General features: G+C 47.0%; 1 protein-coding gene across 3 annotated transcripts in view; it reads left to right on the top strand.

Moving 5' to 3' along the window:
- The first annotated feature begins 12,452 nt into the window (after positions 1-12,452).
- The window catches only part of cpx (synaptic transmission protein complexin), a 472,286-nt gene continuing 461,589 nt past the window's right edge, over positions 12,453-23,149 (top strand). For 2 of the 3 annotated variants that reach the window (XM_071684301.1, XM_071684318.1), the window contains exon 1: positions 12,453-12,545. The gene's annotated coding sequence lies outside the window, so the exon portion shown is untranslated. The remainder of the gene's footprint in view (positions 12,546-23,149) is intronic. The other variant, XM_071684325.1, reaches the window with a different exon arrangement.

The following is a 23,149-nucleotide window of genomic DNA, read 5'->3' as shown; positions in this document are numbered from 1 at the left end:
CCTCTCTCTCTCTCTCTCTCTCTCTCTCTCTCTCTCTCTCTCTCTCTCTCTCTCTCTCTCTCTCTCTCTCTCTCCAAACTGTTGCCATTAAGGAAGAGTCGTGGACCTTTATTTCTGCAGCTTGGAGTTTGGGGGATCCGCCGGGAGCGTTTAAGGCATTATTTTCGAGAACTATTCTGCAAATTGCTTTTGCTCCTCGCTGGGCAAAGCAAGCGCCAGATTCCTGTTCGCTAGGCAAAGTAGGCGCCAGCTTCCTGCTCGCTGGATAAAGCAAGCGCCAGATTCCTGTTCGCTAGGCAAAGCAGGCGCCAGCTTCCTGCTCGCTGGGTAAATCAAGTGCCAGTTTCCTGTTCGCTCGAGAGATTGAGCGCCATTTTCCCTATTCGCCGGACAAAGTGAACGCCATTATCCCGCTCGCTGGACAAAGCAGGCGCCAGCTTCCTGTACGCTGGGCAAGGGCAGGCGCCAGCTTCCTGGGCCACAAGTGAGGGTGGGATGGTCAATACAGCCAATGCAGCCACTATGTTTGCCTCGGAAGTGCTTGTTCTAGACTGCTCGTGTGTGTGTGGCTGTGGCTGTGTGTGTGTGTGTGTGTGTGTGTGGCTGTTTGTGTGTGTGTGTGTGTCAGTGTGTGGCTGTTTGTGTGTGTGTGTGTGGCTGTGTGTGTGTGTGTGTGTGTGTGTGTAAGAACTGGCTGATATTATGGGAATGGTTAGATGAGAAGACTTTCTCTCTCTCTCTCTCTCTCTCTCTCTCTCTCTCTCTCTCTCTCTCTCTCTCTCTCTCTCTCTCTCTCTCTCACCTCATCCTTCCCCTTTCTCCAGCACCGTCAGCGGTGCCACCACCCTCCTCGTACCCTTCCTCCTCCCATCTATCTCTTCTGAACCGGTTTATTGTCCCCGCGAGAGAGCGAGTACCGTGCATTTTGCATAATGTTAGAGCGAGGCGCAGGTACGTATATTATCGCTGGGAGAGAGAGAGAGAGAGAGAGTATACATATTCTGAACAACCCCCTCACCCGCTTCCCTGAGTCGTATAAGGTAGTTGGGACGAGGGAGGGGATGGGCGGTTAAGTTCAGAGAAAACAATATGAATTCCTGTGTTTGCTCTCCAACGCGCGTGTATGTGTACATTTGAATGTATATAGTATGAATGTATATAGTATGTATGACAGGTGGTATTAGGAAGGGAATATTGTACACGGTAATTATCCTTTTTTTTTTATGTATGTATTCAACACTAAACAAAGGTGACGTAGTGTGTGTGTGTGTAATCCAAAGTTATAGGCTGTTGTAAGTAAAGAGGTTGTGAGTTTAGAGTAAGTGAAATGTGAACAGTTGTGGCCGTAGAGTTGTTGTGTGTTGTGTATAATTATTTTCCGCCGCTGGGTTATGGCACATACTAAATGTGACTATGGGCTTCCCTTAGCTGTACGACTGTTACAGTCTGATGGTATATATATATATATATATATATATATATATATATATATATATATATATATAGGAAAGGATCACAGTTTTGCGCGTGATCAAGATATTCCTATGAGTCCACGGGGAAAATGAAACACGATGAGTTCCCAAGTGCACTTTCATGTAATAATCACATCATCAGGGGATATACATCGGAGAGAGAGAGAGAGAGAGAAGAGAGAGAGAGAGAGAGAGAGAGAGAGAGAGAGAGAGAGAGAGAGAGAGAGAGATAAAAGGCCCCTTAGGAACATTGCAGTCGTATGTCAAGGCGGAGGAGGTGTGTCGCTGCTGCTGCTGCTCCTCCTCCTCTTAACCACTGAGAGAGAGAGAGAGAGAGAGAGAGAGAGAGAGAGAGAGAGAGAGAGAGAGAGAGAGAGAGAGAGATGCTCACTGTAGGACCCACCATCCAGGACCTTGGTTCATCAAGATGCGGGGGGGATATCTCATTTCTGGACGCCAGATGGTGTAGACAGTGGCGCCAGGCGGAGCCCCTGAGCAGACGGAAGTTCTGCTTTCTCACCCCCACCCCTCCTTTCCCCCCTTCCCCATTGGGGCATCTCTACTAGCAGGTAGCAGCCATGTTGGCTCGAGAGGTTGTGAGGGGTGAAGGGGGGAAGTGAGGTTGTGAGGGGTGAGGGGGGAGTGAGGTTGTGAGGGGCGAGGGGGGGAAATTAGGTTGAGGGGTGAGGGGGGAGTTGTGAGGGGAAGTGGGGAAACGACTCTAGCTGAAGTTATCACATACTTACCAACGAGAGAGAGAGAGAGAGAGAGAGAGAGAGAGAGAGAGAGAGAGAGAGAGAGAGAGACATGCGCTCTGCGAAACGGACAGAATTGTGTTTAAATTTACGACCTCCTTAACGTAATCTTACGTGTGTGTGTGTGTGTGTGTGTGTGTGTGTGTGTGTTCGTCCTCCTCCTTCACGAGAAAGGGGTTATTGAGTACGACACGACCCGCGTCCAGGAAAGGGAAGAAGGAAAAAAAAGAGGAAAAAAATATTGCATAAACGACCCAATCAATGCTGAATGTCGCATTCCCTGTGTTACCAAGTGTGAGCCATACGATGGTTATATGGGAACCCTGTGTGGGGGTGGGTGTGTGTGTGGGTGTGTGTGTGTGTGTGTGGGTGTGTGTTTGTGGGTGTGTGTGTGTTGTGTGTGGGTGTGTGTGTGTTTGTGTGTGTGTGTGTGTTGTGGGTGTGTGGGTGTGGTGGGTGTGTGTTTGTGTGTGGGTGTGTGTTTTGGGTGTGTGTGTGTGTGTGTGGGTGGGTGTGTGTTTTTGTGGTGTTTGTGTGTGGGTGTGTGTGGGTGGGTGTGTTGTGGGTGGGTGTGGGTGTGTGGGTGTGTGTTGTGTTGTGGGTGGTGTTGTGTTGTGGGGTGGGGGGTGTTGTGTGTGTGGTGTGGTTGTGTGGGTGGGTGTTGGGTGTGTGGTGTGGTGCTCCCTTCTAGCCCAGACATAGAATGACGTGCGTGATGCATTGACCTGTCGCTGGAGTTCGATATCTGCTTCTATTTCTATATCATGAGTCACGTTAGCCGGCCTAGAAGGTTATAGAAAATAGTATGATTGGGCCACGTGACCGTGCCACGATATAGAAGTAGAGTGACAGTATACATGACGGTATAGAAATAGATTACCTGTTGTATAACACGTCAGTATACTCACGATAGAGAAATAGATTACCTGTTGTATAACACGTCAGTATACTCACGATATAGAAATAGATTACCTGTTGTATAACACGTCAGTATACTCACGATATAGAAATAGATTACCTGCTGTATATCACGTTGATATGCACACGATATAGAAATAGATTACCTCATGCATATCACTTGAATATACACACGATATAGAATTACATATACTTGCAATAGATCACGTAAATACACACACACACACACACACACACACACACGACGAATATCATCTGATGTATATAGCACGGCGATATACACTCACGATATAGCACGGCGATATACACTCACGATATAGAAACGGATTAGCTACTGTCTATCACGGGTCAGTAAACTCTAGAAATAGATCGCCTGCTTTATGTCGTCACAACACGCTGGGATGTATTTCCCCAGTGGCATGTGGGGCTTGTATTAAAAGTAAGGCTGAATATTTGAATCCAGTAATATTCGAATATCTGCATGAAGACTGTGCTTTGCATGGGATGTATATTTCCCAATTAGACTCCTTGACTTCACACACACACACACACACACACATTCTCTCTCTCTTTTCTCTCTCTCTCTTTCTCTCTCTCTCTCTCTCTCTCTCTCTCTCTCTCTCTCTATCTATCTATCTATCTATCTATCTATCTATCTATCTATCTATCTATCTATCTATCTATCTATCTATCTCTCTCTCTCTCTCTCTCTCTCTCTCTCTCTCTCTCTCTCTCTCTCTCTCTCTCTCTCTATTGATACACGTGTCAGCTATGATAAATTGTCTGTTATTTTCTCTAATAATATCTGATATATTTGTCTTACGTCTGGACAAATACATTAATTTTTTTTCTTTTTTTGGGGGGCCTCAGAGTATATTGTGTAGTTCGCACGAATGAGCATTCGTGTCGTGTTTCGGTCATTCGTGTCTTTTCGTGTCCTTCATCCGTTAGTCTGCTTTCTATCTCTCTTTAATCTATCTTTACTTTATCGGTTCATACTTGCAGCGGGTTATCATCACTGTATCCTTTCCCCCCCCCAACACCCCGGGTTTAATTTTGCATACAGTTGATGCATGGTATATAGCGCGATAGTCATTCGTTTTGCATTATTTTTCCCCCCCCGACCTCCAAATGTATTTTTCATTTTTATTGTGGGTAGGTGGGGAGGGGTTGGGGAGGGGGGGGGAAGAGGATGGAGGAGAAGGGGGACGGGGCATGAGGGGAAAAAAAGGGAAGGGGTTTTAGGAGGGGGGGGGAAAGTTTCATCCATTGGGATGCCGTTTCTTTCCAGTAGTTTAAAACAGGAATTTTATATGCATAATCTCGGCTCTGTTTTTTACGAGAAACTGTTTGAGTGTTCTTTACACACACACACACACACACACACACACACACACACACACGAACAGCTATTTACAGACACACACACACACACACACACACACACACACACACACATCTGCATTTACAATTTACATGTCCAAAAAATAATCTTCGTCTATCTCGTAGTTGAGAAGAAGAAAAAAACCATAATGTTTTCTGACTTAATACAGAGAAGAAATTCTACCTCTCTCTTTTCCCCTTCATTTATTTTTGAAGGACTGAAAGATAAAGAGAAAGATCAAAGCTAACATGACTCTAGTCACTTAGAGAGAGAGAGAGAGAGAGAGAGAGAGAGAGAGAGAGAGAGAGAGAGAGAGAGAGAGAGACTTGATAATCATTTTTCTTCATATTAGAAAACGAGTATCACATTACCTTCAACTGACAGTAACGTGTTACCGAGTCATGATGGCACCAGAGAGCTGTCGCAAGTGATAGACGCATTTCAGTGACTGTTGTCCTCAAGCTATGCGTGCATGTTGGACGCTAAACAGAGACCTGTACTGCAATCTGAAGATATGTTCTGGTATAGATATAGATAGATTTCTATATATTGTTTTTGATAGATAGGCTCTCTCTCTCTCTCTCTCTCTCTCTCTCTCTCTCTCTCTATATATATATATATATATATATATATATATATATATATATATATATATATATATATTTATGGGTTTTTCTTTAAAGGGTTATGAATAGCTTCATGATAAATTGGTTATAAATTGGTTCGCAAATAGGTATATGGTAATAGGCTATACATTGGTTTGCAAATGATAGGTATATATTGATCGGCTATGAATTGGTTTGCAAATAATAGGTATATGATGATAGGCCCTGAATAGGTTTCCAAATAGGTATACAAATAATAGGATTTTTTGCGACTGTGCTATAAATGGACATGCGGGAAAAAATAGGATATAAATAGGTTCATTTATTTTTTGGGTTTGTGAGAGAGGCAGCGTCGAATCTGGTGAGGCATAGAAGCACTTCGAAAATTACTTTGAAAAGTTAGTGTGTACTGAACTGACGGAAGTCATTTTTCGTTTATGCCTTCCCCATGCGTAAAGTAATTTGAAAGTCATCATTTTTCCCCGGTTGGATGAAAGTGTTGTGAATAAAGTGCTATAATGCCAACGGAAGAAAAGTACTTTGTAGTTACCACTTTGCTTAAGTGTTCCAAGCTAGGAAACTGTACATTTCTAAGTACCTATTTCCCCCCAGCAAGAGCAAAGTAATTGTCATTGATTACAATTACCCATTATCCCAGCTGAAGCAAAGTAATTGTCATTGATTACAATTACCCATTATCCCAGCAGACGCAAAGTAATTGTCATTGATTACAATTACCCATTATCCCATTGAAGCAAAGTAATTGTCTGTTAGTGATTACAATTACCCATTTTCCCAACTGAAGCAAAGTAATTGTCAGCTAATGATTACAGAATTACCCCAAGAAAGGTAATCTTGGTAATCGCCGTTTTCCCACCAAAACAGCTGCGAGGTAATTATCAGTTGCCACTAACCTACAACCATGACGAACCCCCTCCCCCCACTAACCTAGCGCCAGGACGAACCCCCCACTAACCTAGCACCAGGACGAACCCCCTCCCACTAACCTAGCACCAGGACGAACCTCCCCCCACTAACCTAGCACCAGGACGAACCTCCCCCCACTAACCTAGCACCAGGACGAACCTCCCCCCCACTAACCTAGCACCATGACGAACCTCCCCCCACTAACCTAGCACCAAGACGAACCCCCCCCCCCCACTAACCTAGCACCAAGACGAACCCCCCACTAACCTAGCACCAAGACGAACCCCCCCCCCACTAACCTAGCACCATGACGAACCTCCCCCCACTAACCTAGCACCAAGACGAACCCCCCACTAACCTAGCACCAAGACGAACCCCCCCCCCCACTAACCTAGCACCATGACGAACCTCCCCCCACTAACCTAGCACCAAGACGAACCCCCCACTAACCTAGCACCAAGACGAACCCCCCCCCCACTAACCTAGCACCATGACGAACCTCCCCCCACTAACCTAGCACCAAGACGAACCCCCCACTAACCTAGCACCAAGACGAACCCCCCCCCCACTAACCTAGCACCATGACGAACCTCCCCCCACTAACCTAGCACCAAGACGAACCCCCCCACTAACCTAGCACCAGGACGAACCTCCCCCCACTAACCTAGCACCAGGACGAACCTCCCCCACTAACCTAACACCAGGACGAACCTCCCCCCACTAACCTAGCACCAAGACGAACCCCCCCCACTAACCTAGCGCCAGGACGAACCCCCCCCCCACTAACCTAGCACCAAGACGAAACCGCCCCCCCTCCCTTCCCATCTCTAAGCCTCCTTCGCAGCCGTGGCAAAGTATATGTACCTTCATCCTGCGTCATTAACAGGGGAAAGTATGGAAAGTTTAGGTGACTTGAAAATAGCGCGAACGCAAAAAGGTGTCGCAATGCGGCGCGGGAGTAAGGGGGCTGGAGGGACGTCGGAACCCGTCCGTCCTTGTACCTCCTAGCCAGCTGTTCTAGAATCTCCTAGCCAGCCGTCCTTGAATCTCCTAGCCAGCTGGTCTTGAATCTCCTAGCCAGCTGGTCTTGAATCTCCTAGCCAGTCGTCCTTGAATCTCCTAGCTAGCGGGACTTGAATCTCCTAGCCAGTCGTCCTTGAATCTCTTAGCCAGTCGTCCTTGAATCTCCTAGCCAGTCGTCCTTGAATCTCCAAGCCACCCGTCCTTGAATCTCCAAGGGCGTTGGTGAGCCCTTTAGTCGTCCTTGAGCCTCTATAGGTTGATCCTTGAACGTCCGTGGTCGTTCACGAAGCCTCGTCCTTGAATGCACGAGTCGTCCTTGGATCTACTGCTCGTCCTTGAGTCTATCCCAGCCGTCCTTGAACCCAGGACGTGTTACAATTGTCCTTAAGCCTCCAAACCTTATATGACATTCCTAGCTGTCCGTTGTAATGAAAAAAGACAAAATAGTTAAAAAACAAAACAAAAAAGGCCTTTAGTTAATCAAAAACAATAGCTTAAGCACATCTGAACAACATTATCTGGCAGAAAACAAGGGGAAAAAAAATTGTGGGAAAAAAAAGATAAATTTTGAAGGAATTCACAAGTGTATTCTCTGAGGGAGACTCCTCATTAAAAAGAGAGAAAAAAAAAGAGAGGAAAAAAAAGATTTATCTTTTCCTGACGTGATTAACTCGGGTCTACAGAAGGATAATTAGATGGGTAATTAGATTTTTTTTTCTTTTTTTTTGACCGATGTCAAAAATACCAAAAATACGTTAGATTGTTAGAACTCTCTCTCTCTCTCTCTCTCTCTCTCTCTCTCTCTCTCTCTCTCTCTCTCTCTCTCTCTCCCCCTCCTCCCCCCACCCACCCCGTCCCATCTCTATCCCTTCCCCACCCAAAAAAGAAAAAAAAAACGAAAAAAAAAAGTTGAAGAATGAAATCGATATCCATATCAGTGTTTAACCAAGTCTTATCTAACGTCTTGCCACAGAGATCCTCTCCTGGTCATAATGTGTGCGACTCGAGTTGATCGTGTCCGTCCGTCCGTCCGTCCGTCCGTCCCTCTTCTCTCTCCGCTCAGCTGCCCAGATATACGATAGGCGATAGGGGACGATCACTACGCGTCTGATTCTCTCTCTCTCTCTCTTCTAACATTTTTTCCCACAAATACGAGTTTCTAGAAGACCGAGATCCGAGAGAGAGAGAGAGAGAGAGAGAGAGAGAGAGAGAGAGAGAGAGAGAGAGAGAGAGACCGACCCACCCACCCCTTTCCCCTCCGTCACTTGGCTGTCACCCAAGGAATGGGAGGTACTGGTCACAGCTCCCCTTTGAACGATGACCCAGAAAACCCTTTTTTTGTGTGTGTGTCTGTCCCCTTCTGGAGAGAGAGAGAGAGAGAGAGAGAGAGAGACGGACAGATTCCTTCCTTCCTTGTATGTTTCCCTCCTGAGGGGGAGGAGGGCTGCTCGGTTCCCTCCTCTGGCGTACGTTCCCTCCACTGAGGATGTCCCTTTACCCTTCGGGTTCCCTCCCGTCATTATCCCCCTCCTCCTTTGTGGGGTGTACTTCCCTCCTTGCGTACCCTTCCTGGTGACTTGAATATCACCGTTTTGGTGTCACCGTCGTGGAGTGAGGAACTATAACATACAGGAGGAGACGTGTGCTCGGGTCACATACCCCCCTGAGGGCATGTGATGCTCACACACCTCCCCTGAGATTTCCCCCCTGAGCTCGGCCTCCCTTGCCTCAGCCTCCCTTGCCTCAGCCTCCCTTGCCTCAGCCTCCCTTGCCTCAGCCCACACGACCGTGTGTACGAACGACCCCCCTTTGGGTATAATGACCCGACTTCCTTTTTTTTTTTTCCTCATTTTGACCCAGTGGTCGTACCGTCGTGCGCTGGGGGTCGTCCTGGTGTGGTCATATCATACTGTTGTGCTGAAGGAGCGATCTGTCGTGCTTAAGGGTCGTACTGTCGTGCTCAAGAATCGACGTACACGTACGTATTCAAGGATCGAACCGACATGTTCAAAGATCGAACCCTCCTGCTTAAGGATCGAACCGTCGTGCTCAAGGATCGTACCGTTGTGCTTAAGGATCGTACCGTCATGCTCAAGGGTCGTAACTTCGTGCTCAAGGGTGGTACTGTCGTGCTCAAGGATCGTACCGTCGTGCTCAAGGATCGTACCGTCGTGCTCAAGGATCGTACCGTCGTGCTCAAGGATCGTACCGTCGTGCTCAAGGATCGTACCGTCGTGTTCAAGAATCGTACCGTCGTGTTCAAGGATCCTACCACTGTGCTCTGTATGTTGGCAAGTTAGAGTGTACATTATACTCTCTGAGAAGAGCTCTTCCCTGTAATACACCCCGTAATAAAAGGGTCTTTCCCTCAGCACACCACAGAACATTGTAGGTCTACACCTTTGCTTCCCATTGTGAAAAAAACGCAACTTCTAAATTCGCTGCATTTTTTGCGAGTCGACGTTATTTTTCGATGTGACTGTAATAATGACACGAATACTGCTACTACTACTACTATTGCTACTATTACTACTACTACTACTATTACTGCTTCTACTACTACTATTACTACTACCACTACTATTACTACTACCATTACTACTACTATTACTGCTTCTACTACTACTATTACTACTACTACTACCATTACTGCTACTATTACTGCTTCTACTACTACTACTACTACTACTACTACTACTACTACTACTACTACTACTACTACTATTACTGCTTCTACTATTTCTACTACTACTACTACCATTACTACTACTATTACTGCTTCTACTACTATTACTACTACTACTACTACTACTACTGTTACTACTACTACTACTACTACTACTACTACAGTTACTACTACAGTTACTACTACTACTACTACTACTAGTATTACTACTACTGTTACTACTACTAATTCTCATATTACCACTACTACTTCTACCACTAAATTTCAAGGTTCATGACACAAAACTCGACCATCTTTTCTTCCACCCCCGCCCACCCCACGCCCGCCAGTCCCCACGACACGGACGCCTCCACCACTCATCCCTCCTCCTCCCCTCCCACAAACTAGCCGGCTTTTAAATAGCCTCTGGTGATGACTGCAAAAACAAGAAGAAAGAAAATAATCATCAGGCTGTCCGCCAGGGCTGGGTAGATAGTAAATAAAAGGATTTTCCCCCAATGAGAAGACACAAGGGGGGGAGAGAGTGTGTTAGCACGCGGGAGAAACCAAACCTTGTCTCGTCTCTTCTCTCTCTCTCTCTCTCTCTCTCTCTCTCTCTCTCTCTCTCTCTCTCTCTCTCTCTCTCTCTCTCTCTCTCTTATCAATTGTTTTCGGTTGTTATCATCATTTCGCTCTTTTAATCCATTACGAGATTGTATTTACTGCGAGGTGCTCCTCGTTTTTATCATTGTTATTATTATTCTATTTTTATTATGGTTGATCGCAGATTCCCGGGTCAGCGAGGTAGCGCCAGGGAAACAGACGAAGGATGAAACCTTCCACTCGTATACACACACACACACACACACACACACACACACGTATATATACATACACGTACATGTACATACATGTATATATCAACACATACATACTTGTACATGTACATACATATACATATCGTTATTTTGATATTATTATTATCATTATTATTATTATTATTTATTATTATTATTATTATTACTCGTTTCTATTTCTGACTCTCGTCTGGAGGATGGCCAGAGACCTTCGCTGGTCCAACACAGACAGATATGGATCCAGTCCAAATCTTTCTGGAAATTGTATAAAGATTTTTTCCTCTCTCTCTCTCTCTCTCTCTCTCTCTCTCTCTCTCTCTCTCTCTCTCTCTCTCTCTCTCTCTCTTTCCTTATATCAGTTTCCTTCAAAAACTTGTGTTTTTTTTTCTATTACACTGCCGGTGTTAATGTGTATATTGGTTCTTTCAATGACCTGTTGTCCTTCAAGTGGCTGAGTCTGATGTCAACATACAACCGCGTAAGTCTTTGTGTATGAGAGTGTCTGTGTGTATTCCTAGCGCTACCTGGCTACGCGGGAAACGGAGAACGAACGAGAAAGGCGGTTCCCCCCCCTAAGCTCTCCGTAAGTCATTGAGTTTTACGCACACGAAAGTTTCGCCCGTGGATTAATCATCTTTAGGTGAAAGTACAAGTTATATGCAAATTTAAGACGCTAAACTTACAATCTCGATCGTAGGGAAGTGGGGGCTCGTGAGTTCTTGTGGGGGGGTGAGGAAGAGCCATAGGTGGCTGGCGTTTGTGGAAAGGAGGTGTGGGTGGGAGGGGTGAGGAATCAAGGGGGGAGGGAAGGACGTGGAATGGGTGGGAGAGGAATTGCGATAGGCTGAGGTCATGTCAGGTCTTAACCATGAGTTTTGGGTCGAGGTGTCCATGTCCGATCTCAGGACCTCCTCCTTCTCTGTGGTCTAATAGATAAGTTCTCTCTATGATCTTTATATAAACGGGGAGGAGGAGGAGAGGAGAGAGTCGGCTCGGGGAGGAGGAGGAGAGGAGAGAGTCGGGTCTCTAGGTAGTGTTATAAGAGAATGGTCGATGGGTCTTCTTCTGATTGGTCGAGCGTTGAAATAAACGTAATGTAAATACGTTCGTAGTTGTTGGAGCTCCTTTCACCATGTACGTAGGCGGCTTCCTGCTCTTGTAGGCGCCATCTCTCCGTCCATGATGCAGTGTTGGAGGTGTTCGCCCTCCCGTATCCTTTGCGCTTGGTGGGGACATGAAATGCATGTCTCCAGCAATGGTGGTTAGGCGCCCGGTCGAGTTGGGGGTGTGCTGGTGATGCATCGCCACCTGTGTACATCTAATTTGTCAAACGTAACGAATGGTCCAGGAATGCGCAGTTCCCAGTGTCACACAGCAGCATTAGTGAGTTTATATATGTATACATACATACATACACGCGCGCGCGCACACACACGAATGTAGTGCATGAATGTATTATCAAATGTTATTTCATGGGAAAGGTATATGTAAAATGTGTTAACAGCAAAGCTCCTCTTATATCGATATTATTCCATGTATTATGTAAATGTTCATAAAAACTGAATACATTAAATGTGATGTAGTAGGCTGTGAGATAATCGAATGTTTTGGTTTGCTTGCTGGCGAGGTCTGGCGCGCGCGTGCGCAGTGCGCCCGGCGCCTGGGGCCTTCCATTCCAGTGTTTTCCCTCCCTCTTATATTCAAAGTTATAACTATGAATATAATGCATATAACAACGAGTTTAAATAGATATTGAAATGAAGACGATACGTATTGCTAAAATTGATATTGTAAATGAATGTATCTGAAAACCTCCCTCCCGGTGGCAGTTGTGTGGAGTATATAGAGTACATGGCAACCCCTTCCCCTGACAACTTCACACAGCCTGAGCGAAAGTTACGTTGGCCAGTTGTTGGGATCAGCCCGGGCGGAGATGGAGGTGAGTCGCTCCCCTTGCTCTTGTTTCTCACTCGTACGTTCTTGGGCGTACTTTGTCGCCATGTATATAACGTAGAGTCTTGAGCTATATGTCGCTCAAATGGTACCCCTTGTGTGGAAGTGTCTTTTACGTTGGAAATAACGCGTATGTTTCAGGGGTTTTTTTTCTTTCTAGACTTCTCAATATTTATAATTTTGATAGGTTTCTCACGTTAAGCGACATTCGAGAGCTGGCGTAGAATTTCGTTTGGTTTGAGATACAGCAGTCATGTGTTCCCATGCAGCTGCTGTTGATATATTGCATGTTGCTTCCCCGATCTCAGCTGGTCACGGCGAGAGAGAGAGAGAGAGAGAGAGGCAAGGAAAAATGAACCCATTGACTTTTGGATGTTGCAATGCTTTCACTCGCTCTTGTAAATGTTACAATGTTTTCACTCGCTCTGGTAAATGTTACAATGTTTTCACTCGCTCTGGTAAATGTTACAATGTTTTCACTCGCTCTGGTAAATGTGTATCTTTGCTTTTAGAATGGAACCGCCCAGGGAAAAATGAAGGTTTTGTGTTGCCCATGTTAATTAAGGGTGGTGGTACCAGGTGGTGGTTGTGTGATAGTGGTTGTGTCTGTGAGTGTTTGTGGATTGTGGTATGGCGGAGTGTTAGAGTGGTGGTTTGTGTGGCGTTGGTTGGTGGATATAATGGTAATGGTTGTTTGCGTCAACGACATTGTTAGGTTGTAACGGTGCTAATGGTCTTGGGAGATGAAGGGATGAGAGTACAGGCAGATGGGTGATGTACACAACTAGTACTGGTAACCGCTCAAGACAGATGAACGTGTTAGAGGCCTAAATGGGACTACTAATGTATGCTTGTTTTGTAGGAGGAGAGACAGGGAGGAGAGGAATTGAGGAGGCACGTGGTGCTGGTACTCGCGGAGGTTTAAAGAGGGAATGGCCACACCACCGCCACCACCTCTACCTCACACCACACCACAATTCGAGCTGTTACTCCTGTATACGAAATTGTGTTGAATATCTTATTTGCACACTTCAAGGAAATATTTACTCGGAACTCGCACAAAAAAAAGCTTAGTGGAAAGCACCGTTTGGAGGTTACTGTAGTTTGGAAGTCTTTTAAAGTATTCAAAAACTAAGATGGTAGGCGACAGCCGAGCAGATAACCTGTGATTATTGAACATTCTTCTATCTGTACTTCGATGGTTAGATGAGAAATGTCCAGTCGACGAAAATCAGTATATCAACTCCACGCTGTAATTTGGGTCTGTGGATTTTTAGGGAAGAGTAAAGTAAAATCGTGGAGTCTTAAAGAGAAACGGCCATTCCCCCCACGACTGACGCGGCTCGCCGAAAGCCTAGACAGAGAACGGACTCGGAGAATATTTTTGCTTTCTTTCTTAAAGTTTTGTAAAGGGAAGAAAAGGGAATAGCCTCCATGATATGAGAAATGTGGCTTTTTAATAAGGATGTGATTAGCATAACCGTCTAATACTGGGAGAAATAGTTTATATATATATATATATATATATATATATATATATATATATATATATATATATATATATAATTATTTGAAAGTTAAGTATAAATTCTCGTCTGTAAGTAGAACCAAGCTCCTGTCCAGCTTGAGCGGTAATTAGTAGTCTCAAGTATTACTTAAATAAGTGAGGGGAATCTACTTATACAACCAGGGGAGTTGTCAGATAAGCTAATGAACGAAAGACACAAGGCCAAACTGAACGAGGATCAAAGTGATATGCAACATGTAATATATATATATACTCTGAAACGTATATGCAGCACACAACCAATTTGTAGTTGATGCATGACCAGATGAATTGCATTGGTATGTTTCAAGTCTTGTTGGTTTATGCCATTCGCGAGAGCTTGGAGACATTAGTTATTCGGTGAACCAGTTGTCCAGCAGCCTTCTGTACCCTTCTGGAGTAGAGGGTAAACGATATACATATATCGCCAGGAAGGATTTCGTGTTAAGTATATGTATACCCTGTGACCCCTCCAGGAGTCTTTTGGGGTAAGGCGACCACAAAGAGTTAGTTTTCATTGCTAGTCTTTGGTCAACAGTTACCGACCAATAGATTTGCGATGTCTGTTAAATGAGAGAGAGAGAGAGAGAGAGAGAGAGAGAGAGAGAGAGAGAGAGAGAGAGAGAGAGAGAGAGAGAGTTTTGTGGAAAGATCATTCAACATGAACTGTAATTGTGTAATGTCAAGTTACCTTCTCGTCTGTTATCAAGGTGAAATCTTACATCTGATATATATATATATATATATATATATATATATATATATATATATATATATATATATATATATATTATATTTATATATTGTGTATAGAAGTTCGTGTTAGTATATCTAGATATATATGTGCAGACATATGTATTGGAAAATACAGTTATTTGTGAAGAGTTATGTAGAACATTAAAGGCTTTTAAAATGCACGATCGTCACTGTATTTGTCTTTCCAAGAATTGCAGGACAAAACATGTGCTAGATACAGCAGCTCTGAGCTGTGTGTGTGTGTGTCTTAATACACCTCATACCAGCTGTGTGTGTATGTGTTTCAACACACCTCATACCAGCTGTGTGTGTGTGTCTCAGCACACCTCATACCATCTGTGTGTGTGTATGTGTGTGTCTTAATACACCTCATACCATCTGTGTGTGTGTGTATGTGTGTGTCTTAACACACCTTATACCAGCTGTATGTGTGTGCGTGAGACATTGACTGCCTTACAACAGTTTATTCAGGTCTCGTTTTCAGTCAAGCAGCACCATGTTTTTGAGTCCTGCTCTCGCCCAAACATCATGTCTGTGTACGTATTCCTCAGTGTCCGTCCCTCATTTATATTTTTACTCTGCTCCTCGTACCGTCAAAAGCTTCGATCGCCTCAAAATTCAACTCCGAACGTATTTCTTATTTTTTAGGTAAGGTGGAGTTGATGTTTCTACCCAAGCCTAGCGTAGTTTATCCATTGAAGCCTCGCGTAGCTTACCTACTCCAACGTAGCTTATTTACTCTAGCCTCGCTTTTGCACAGGAATTCGTGGTGAAGAGGCGAATCTTCTGGTCTTCCAAACCTTTTACAGTTCTCCAATTTCTCCCTTGTTGCTCTGTAGTTTGGGATCGGATGAACTGGTGGGTTTGACCAGTCTATACCAATCGGGAGTTGAGTATACATAACGTATTTCCCTTGAGTAGCGTCAAAGGCAGGAAGTCTATCTCTCTAAATGTATATTTAAGCATACTGTATGACCGCCCTCCCTCTCCCAGTGTCTGAGGTGGGATTGGGGGGGGAATAAGGTCCCCCCCTCCTACCCCCAGAGTCTGGGGTGGGGGGAGGGGAGATAAGGTGAGTGATAAGATATTCATCTTTGGCCTTTCGTGGAGCAGTGGGTCCACCATTGCTTCGAGCGAATGACGAAAGCAGCTCAGGACTGACGTCTTTGGCGGACTATTGATGTGTCCCCCCCTTGCTGGCAGGCGTCCTTTTAACATTTCATGTTTCGTAAAGTATTTACAAGAACGAGCGTTTAAAGTTTAGTTTTGTCGTTAAGGCCGGTAATTTGCCTTTTATGGGTACGTTACCGACCCTTCGAGAGGCGGCTCAAGGGAAAGGGGGTTAATGATTGCCTGGTATTTTGATCTGGGGCTTGATGGTCTGGTCCAGAGGACAGGATGTCGTTCCCTGAGGGTCGTGCCGTCGTGGTCAAGGCTCGTAGCATTATCTTCCAGGTTCATGGCGGCCTCGTCGTGTTCCAGGGTGGAATCATGGTGCTCTAGGTTCATACCATCGTACTTGAGGATTGCACCGTCGTGCTCAAAGGATCGTACACCCGTCGTGCTCAAGGATCATATATCGGCAGGCTCTGGAGGCTGTAGACGAAGCTCGTTACTAAAGACGATTCAGCACTAGGATTCGATTCCAACGCCATCTCCCGCTTTCCGTTTATCGCCGAGACGTTTTCGATGCTCAGTTGTTTTCGGGCCGATGCTCTTGTGAAAACTAGGTAAGTTCCCGTAACTTGCGTAGTATCGAGTGCCTCTCCCGACACATCTTTCTCATCTCCAGAGATGAGAAGAAGGGAATTTCGTGACGCAACGGGAAGAAGAAGAAGGCTTGCATGCGCTGCAGCTCTGAGCAGCATACTTGATGTGACAGTATGATTAGAAAGCTCGGCACGATAATGTATATATATAATTTTTTTTTCTCTTTTCTTTGCGGGATTTCGTGATTGCATTTCGTCCCCGCGCACGAAAGTACGTGAGTCAGGATTGTTCTAATAACTCGAGGTGGTTTCATTTGTTCCTCGCGTATTATGTTTTCTTCTTTTCTTCTCTTTTTGAAGTTTCTTGTCTGTTTCTGGGTTCTTGTTCTCATGCTGGTGTCGACCCCTCGTCATGTCCTGTAACCTCTCGACTGCTTTGGTCTACGTGGTTTCCCCATGTAGTGCGAATGGTGTCATATTCCTGGATTCTTAACGTCTTCATATTGCCATCATCTTTCCTTTCTTTCGCACGCTTCAGCGGCCTCGCCACCATCCCTGGAGTTCCGGGTTTCACTTTCATCGCCTTCATGTTCACAGGATTCGTATCCCAACACCCCCGTACACACACGCCCTACAAAGCAAAATCACACACACACTGCAAAGCAAAATCCTCCTCCGTGTCATCTTCAGTGATCTTTCCCAGTGCTGTATCGCTGTCCTCATATTTGTACGTCCACCTCGCTGTCTTTACTTTCCACAGGGAGCTGAGCTCGGCTCTCTTATTTGCAAGCGTGTCATCTACGCTCCCATGCCGCCTCGTTCATCATGTATCAGTGTCTGTGCCTTTGGACCAGCGACAGACAAGGTGTCATGATTTGCTTCAAGGTTACGTCGTCTAACCCCATTATTATTATTCCTTCTTTGGTCTTCTCCGCTCCCTCGCTGGCAACAGTTATATAAGCCTGTCGAGGCCGTCGCATTATTTTGCGTATCCCTTTATATCTACAGACTTCATAGGGGTCTAGCCCTCCTTTTGATATGCTAATCCCGTAGCTAAGGTTTTTCCAGCCCATTTCAGTACCAGGCCGATCGTTTAAGCTCCGCTTGACAAAAGAATCCCCCGGTCTTCATGCACACACACACAGAGCTGCAGGCACACCACGCCCCGAGGCTTGTGTCAGACCAGTCCTAATTCCCTTCGGCTGTAGTCCGCTTCCAGTAGTCGGTCCCTTCCAGCCTTGGTTCCCTTCGAGGCGTAGTCCCCTTCGTGGTTTGTCATCGCTCCTCCCTCTCGGCTCTCTCACGCTCGCTTAATTCCAATTCCATTTAAGGATCCACACTTCCTTTTAGCATTCTTTTACCTTTAATTCCAAACGCCTTAACGTTCTCACAGATTGTGTCCTGGTCCGAGGCCCTTTTCTCTCAAGACCAGAGTCTCTCTCTCTCTCTCTCTCTCTCTCTCTCTCTCTCTCTCTCTCTCTCTCTCTCTCTCTCTCTCTCTCTCACCCAGTAGTGCCCTGTGAACAGCGTATGTTATATTACTTCAGGTTTTTGCAGTCACAGTTGGAGTCACAAACAGGTACCAGAGTCAGTACCCGAGGTCTGGGGGCATTCAAGCATTCCCCGATTTCTTCTGGCGAGGTGAAGACGCGTTCTTGCAGACGAAAGCGTTTCAACCCTGGCCTGGATTACCTCCTCAGATTCATTCATTTTAGAAGGCAAGATCGGATCAAGTGTTGGAGGAGATGTAGTGGCTCCTACGAACAGTGGTGGCAGTGGTTGTGGTCCGGTGTGTATACCGGACGCTTCCTTCCGTTGGGTTCATGAGGGGGGGAAAACCAGCTCGACTGTGAAAGTCTGATGACCCAGCTCAGTCGCCAGGAGCAGTTGGTGTAATTTGAACATTTGGGCCGGCCAGTTTGGGGAGTTCAGTAGCCATTGCGAGATCCAGGGTAGTTGATTTTCGTGTTAAGTCATCGTGTGGGGAAGGTGGCAGATGAAGATAGCAAGTTTGTTGAGTTTTTTTTTTGTCCTCATTTGAAGTACCTGGTGTTTATTCTGACTGGTGAGGGTGAGACTCTGTCATTATGACCTCACAGACTAGAGGGATGAAGAGTGATCTTATAACACGGGTAGGGGAAAAGGTGTATCACAAGGCCCACCTTTGGAAGTTGCGCTGGTACGTGATCTTTATAGACGAGTCTTAAGAATACAAGACCGGGCCGAGGCGTCGTTGCTCAACTTCCTTACAAGAGATCGTGAAGTAATGTCGTAAGGTCCCGAGATGGAGGAGTTGACGAATGCTCTCACCGACTCGAATAAGGTTATCCCGTAAGACAAGTGAAGTGAGATGGCGAGGTGCTGTTGCAGGCGAACGGTGTGTGTGTTAGTGTGTGTGTGTGTGTGTGTGTGACGAAATACCTCCTCTTACTCGGCCAAGGAAGTCTTCGCGAAGTTCATCGTCATGTGACCTTTCTCTCGTCTTGGACTGTGATTCAGCCTGACCCTTTCCCCTCCCCCTCCCCGTGGTAGTACCTCAGGAGGGAACCACCCCCCCACCCCAACGCCACCTTCCTCCCCCGCTGGTAGTGGAAATGTGCCTCAGAGCTCCTGTGTGTCGCCCAAAAACAAGGAAATATCTCTCGAAGGAACATAAAAATTGACAGCACATCGCCTTCTGTGTCTCGTATAGTTTCATTCTTCGGGCGGGAGAAGCACGAGGCGAGACAGAGTAAGCAAAGCTTTTCTCGTAGACTAAGCCTGTAAGTCGTGTGTGTGTGTGTGTGTGTGTGTGTGTGTGTGTGTTTTGCAGCTGGCAAGAAGGGTTGGGGCGGAGGAGGGTGTGGTGGGGGGCGGCTCCATGCCGCGGGTACGAGGCACGCTACCACCCGCACTGCCGCAGTGGCCTCGAGAATTTATCTTTATAGAGATTTTACGCTGCATTGCTTCAGCTTATTGTGGCCGGGTCGCTGTTCCCTCCCGTAGGGGAGTGTAGCGGTGGTGGTGGTGTGTGACGGGCGGAGCATTGCACGGGTGACGTGAAGGGTAGGGTAGGCGACCTTGTGTAGGGGTTGACGTATGTATGGGTGAAGAGCCTTACGTATTTACATGTAGTTTACTTTAAGCTTGATCTGCTACCAGGCTTCCCCTTGGTGAGGGCTCGGCCGGCCAGGCTTTCCTGGTCGATGAAGCTTCGCTGGTGAGGTTCTGGTCGATCAAGCTTCCCTGGTAAGGGCCTTGGTCGACTGGCCTCCCTAGTGATGGCGTGGCCCGCTGAGCTTCCCAAGAGCCTGGTCGACTGACCTTCCCTGGCGAGGTCCTGGTCGATCATACTTCCCTGGTAAGAGCCTGGTCAACTGAGCTTCCCTGGCGAGGTCCTGGTCGATCATGCTTCCCTGGTAAGAGCCTGGTCGACTGACCTTCCCTGGCGAGGTCCTGGTCGATCATACTTCCCTGGTAAGAGCCTGGTCGACTGAGCTTCCCTGGCGAGGTCCTGGTCGATCATGCTTCCCTGGTAAGAGCCTGGTCGACTGACCTTCCCTGGCGAGGTCCTGGTCGATCATACTTCCCTGGTAAGAGCCTGGTCGACTGACCTTCCCTGGCGAGGTCCTGGTCGATCATGCTTACCTGGTAAGAGCCTGGTCGACTGAGCTTCCCCAGTGAGGCCCTGGTCGATCAAGTTTCTCGTTAAGGCCTTGGTCGACTGGCCTCCCTGGTGAGGGCCTGGTGTAACTCCGTTCTATGAAGGAAAATGTGAATAGATCATTAAACCCGCTGACGGCAACATAGGGTCAGTTACTATACCCTTTCTACACAGGAGAACTCATAGTTACTCGTGTAAGACTTACGTCGACTCAGAGCTTCAAGAATTACTCTAGGGAAGAGAACGTTATTGTTTACGTCAGCCATAATGTATTACGAACCACTTCCTTCATCATAATCATGCAGGTAGATTATGAAAGGAGGAAGTCTTTTTTTTTTTCGAGCTTGCCATAGTGTTAAAGTAGACAATGATTGTCGTCTTTTATCTCATTGTTTTACTCGGAGAAAGTCACTGGGTGGAGGTATGAAGAGTGCAAGTATCTTTTGGATGACTTTTTTTTTTTAACGTTTTCAGTTGAAGTGAGAGTACAAACGTACATGTCTCAGAGGTAGAGAAAGCTCTTGTCAGATTCGAGAGAAGAGGAGGAAGGGGTGTCTTGAGATCAGTAAGACTTTAGTGAAGGCATTCAAAGACTGCTGGTGGTAGATATTGAGCCTGGAACCCAAACTAGCCTTTCTTCTTTAGGGATCCTGATTTGAAGAACCTACTGACCACGTCACCAGTCCCCCATCCCAGTTCCTCGGGCTTCACCTCGGAGGCCCTGCCACACCAACCTCTCAATTTAAGGGAACCCCTCCTGATAGACCTTGACAGCCCGAGCCGCTTTTCAGTACTAAGGGTTTTAAGCCTCAAGACCCAAACACGCCAACCCTTCGACTTGAGGATCATTCCTTTCTCTAATGAGCCGACACTTGTGTCGTGCAACCTTGAAGAAGAAGAAGAAGAAGAAGGAGAAGAAGAAGAAGAAAATAAAGATGGAAGAATGTAGCATGTGTTGACCGTGGCCCTGAACGTAGAAGCCACGCCCCTTGGGTGACCTTCAGTGTGTGTGTGTTCAAATGCTAACCATCCTCGTCTGCGTCGCCACCCGCTCCCCCCCGTCCCCCATGCCCCTCCCTCCTGTGAGGCAGTGGCAGCAGACTCGGAAATGTCGTGTTGATATATATATATTTCTATTTGATGCAGTCTGTCTTGTATGATGCAGCCTGCCTTAACGCAGTCACCAGTCTCCCTGCCTTAATGCAATCTTGCTGTCATCTTAGGCGGTCAAGCTTTCCTTCCTTCCTTCCTTCCTTCGTTCCTTCCAGCAGTCTGCCTGCCTGCCCTGCCCCCCCCCCCCCTCCCTCCCTCATGCACCCTGCGTCACTCTCTTATGAGATTCTTATATTAAAGCCACGAAGTTTTCTCCCTGTTTAAAAGATCAGGCGATGCCTCGCTCGCCCTAAGAAGATGACTCGCTTTAACCCACCCACCCACCAACCCACCCACGCACCCTTATCCTCACCTTCCCTCTACTCCCCCTTTCCCTCGGGCGCAGTTATAATGGATCTCCGGCGAATAACCATGTTTATTAGTGTTAAGTTTCCACCCAAACATCATCCACCCCTCGGCACCTACCCGCCCACACGCTACATCATCGCCCCTGAGTGGTTGTAGAAAGAGGAATGATCTCGCTGTTCTGGGCCACACCCAGTCATCTCTCCGTCTCTCTCTCTCTCTCTCTCTCTCTCTCTCTCTCTCTCTCTCTCTCTCTCTCTCTCTCTCTCTCTCTACATTTGTCTCTCCTTCATTCAAACGTCCGCAGTCTCCTGCGCTCAGGAACAGACAGACGCACTCATGCCCAGACCGACGTACCGCATGGCCCTTTTCTTTGTCAGACAACGTATTCCTACAACCTTCCGTTTCCTGCAGCTACGAACAATTGCATGGTCTCTCCCTCCGTAGAATTTATACCCCCCTTCCCACCCAACCCACCCCCATCCTACTTTTCCCTAGCGACTCTCATCGCGCGCGCCAACCCCCTCCTTAATTTCCCCCGCCCTGCTGGTTCCTGCCCCTCAGATATTTTTCCCCCGTGGTCCTTGCGTCGGTCCCTCTCGTTTGCATGTCCGTCTGGTCCGCACGCATACGGATACTCCTGCCGGAGGCAGAGGGTGTTCGTCAAACGATCGATGATTACCCCCCCACTCCCTCCCTCCCTCCCCTCCTTCGTGAGTGAGGAGAACCCTCCTCCCTCCCTAGGCTTGCCAGGGCTTCTTCCTCTCCCCCTCCCCACACACACACACACACACACACACACACACTTCCCCCAAGTCCCCTTCCACCCGCGCCCCGTGGCTCCTGAGCAAGAGCGACGTGTCAACTCACAGTACCTCCGAGACGGGTGGAACCCTTCCTCGTCCGTCTGTCTCGAGTCCCCACCGTCCAGTGCCTCCGTCTTCGTTTGTCTACGGACGTGCGGCGTTGAGGTCCCCCGTCGACCCACACACGCGTTCCTGAGGTCTCACGCTTGCCCTCGACATCACATGTAAACACCTCCGCCTTGCGAAGATCTTAGATCGAAGTCCCTCGTAGGGCATTGTACTATTCATATTGCAGACGTCCACAAAAAAAAGGCCAGGGTTCTTGTTCAGGGCCAGACCATTTTTTCGGGTCCGATGAACCGGCAAAAGCCCGCCCCAAAGACCCTGATTTACCCTTAAGGGTATAAAAGCTCCCGTTCGCTTCACATGTCTGAGTTCTTGACATCATTTTCTGCCTGTGAGAGGCCCGCGACCCGGGGGAGTCCCTGTGGGATGGGGCGGGGAGCTGAGGATGGCGGAGCGTGTTGAGGGAGGGAGCGAGCGTGTTGAGGGAGGGAGGGAGCGTGTTGAGGGAGGGAGGGAGGGAGCGTGTTGATGGAGAGGGGGGGGGGGGGGGAATCTCTCTCCGCGTCCTTCATGGCCTCAGAGAACAACATCATAGATATAACGAAG

This window comes from Panulirus ornatus, chromosome 3 (assembly GCF_036320965.1).
Source record: "Panulirus ornatus isolate Po-2019 chromosome 3, ASM3632096v1, whole genome shotgun sequence".
NCBI lineage: Eukaryota > Metazoa > Arthropoda > Malacostraca > Decapoda > Palinuridae > Panulirus > Panulirus ornatus.
The sequence above is the reverse complement of the archived record's forward strand: the minus strand, read 5'-3'. Positions and strand labels throughout refer to the sequence as shown.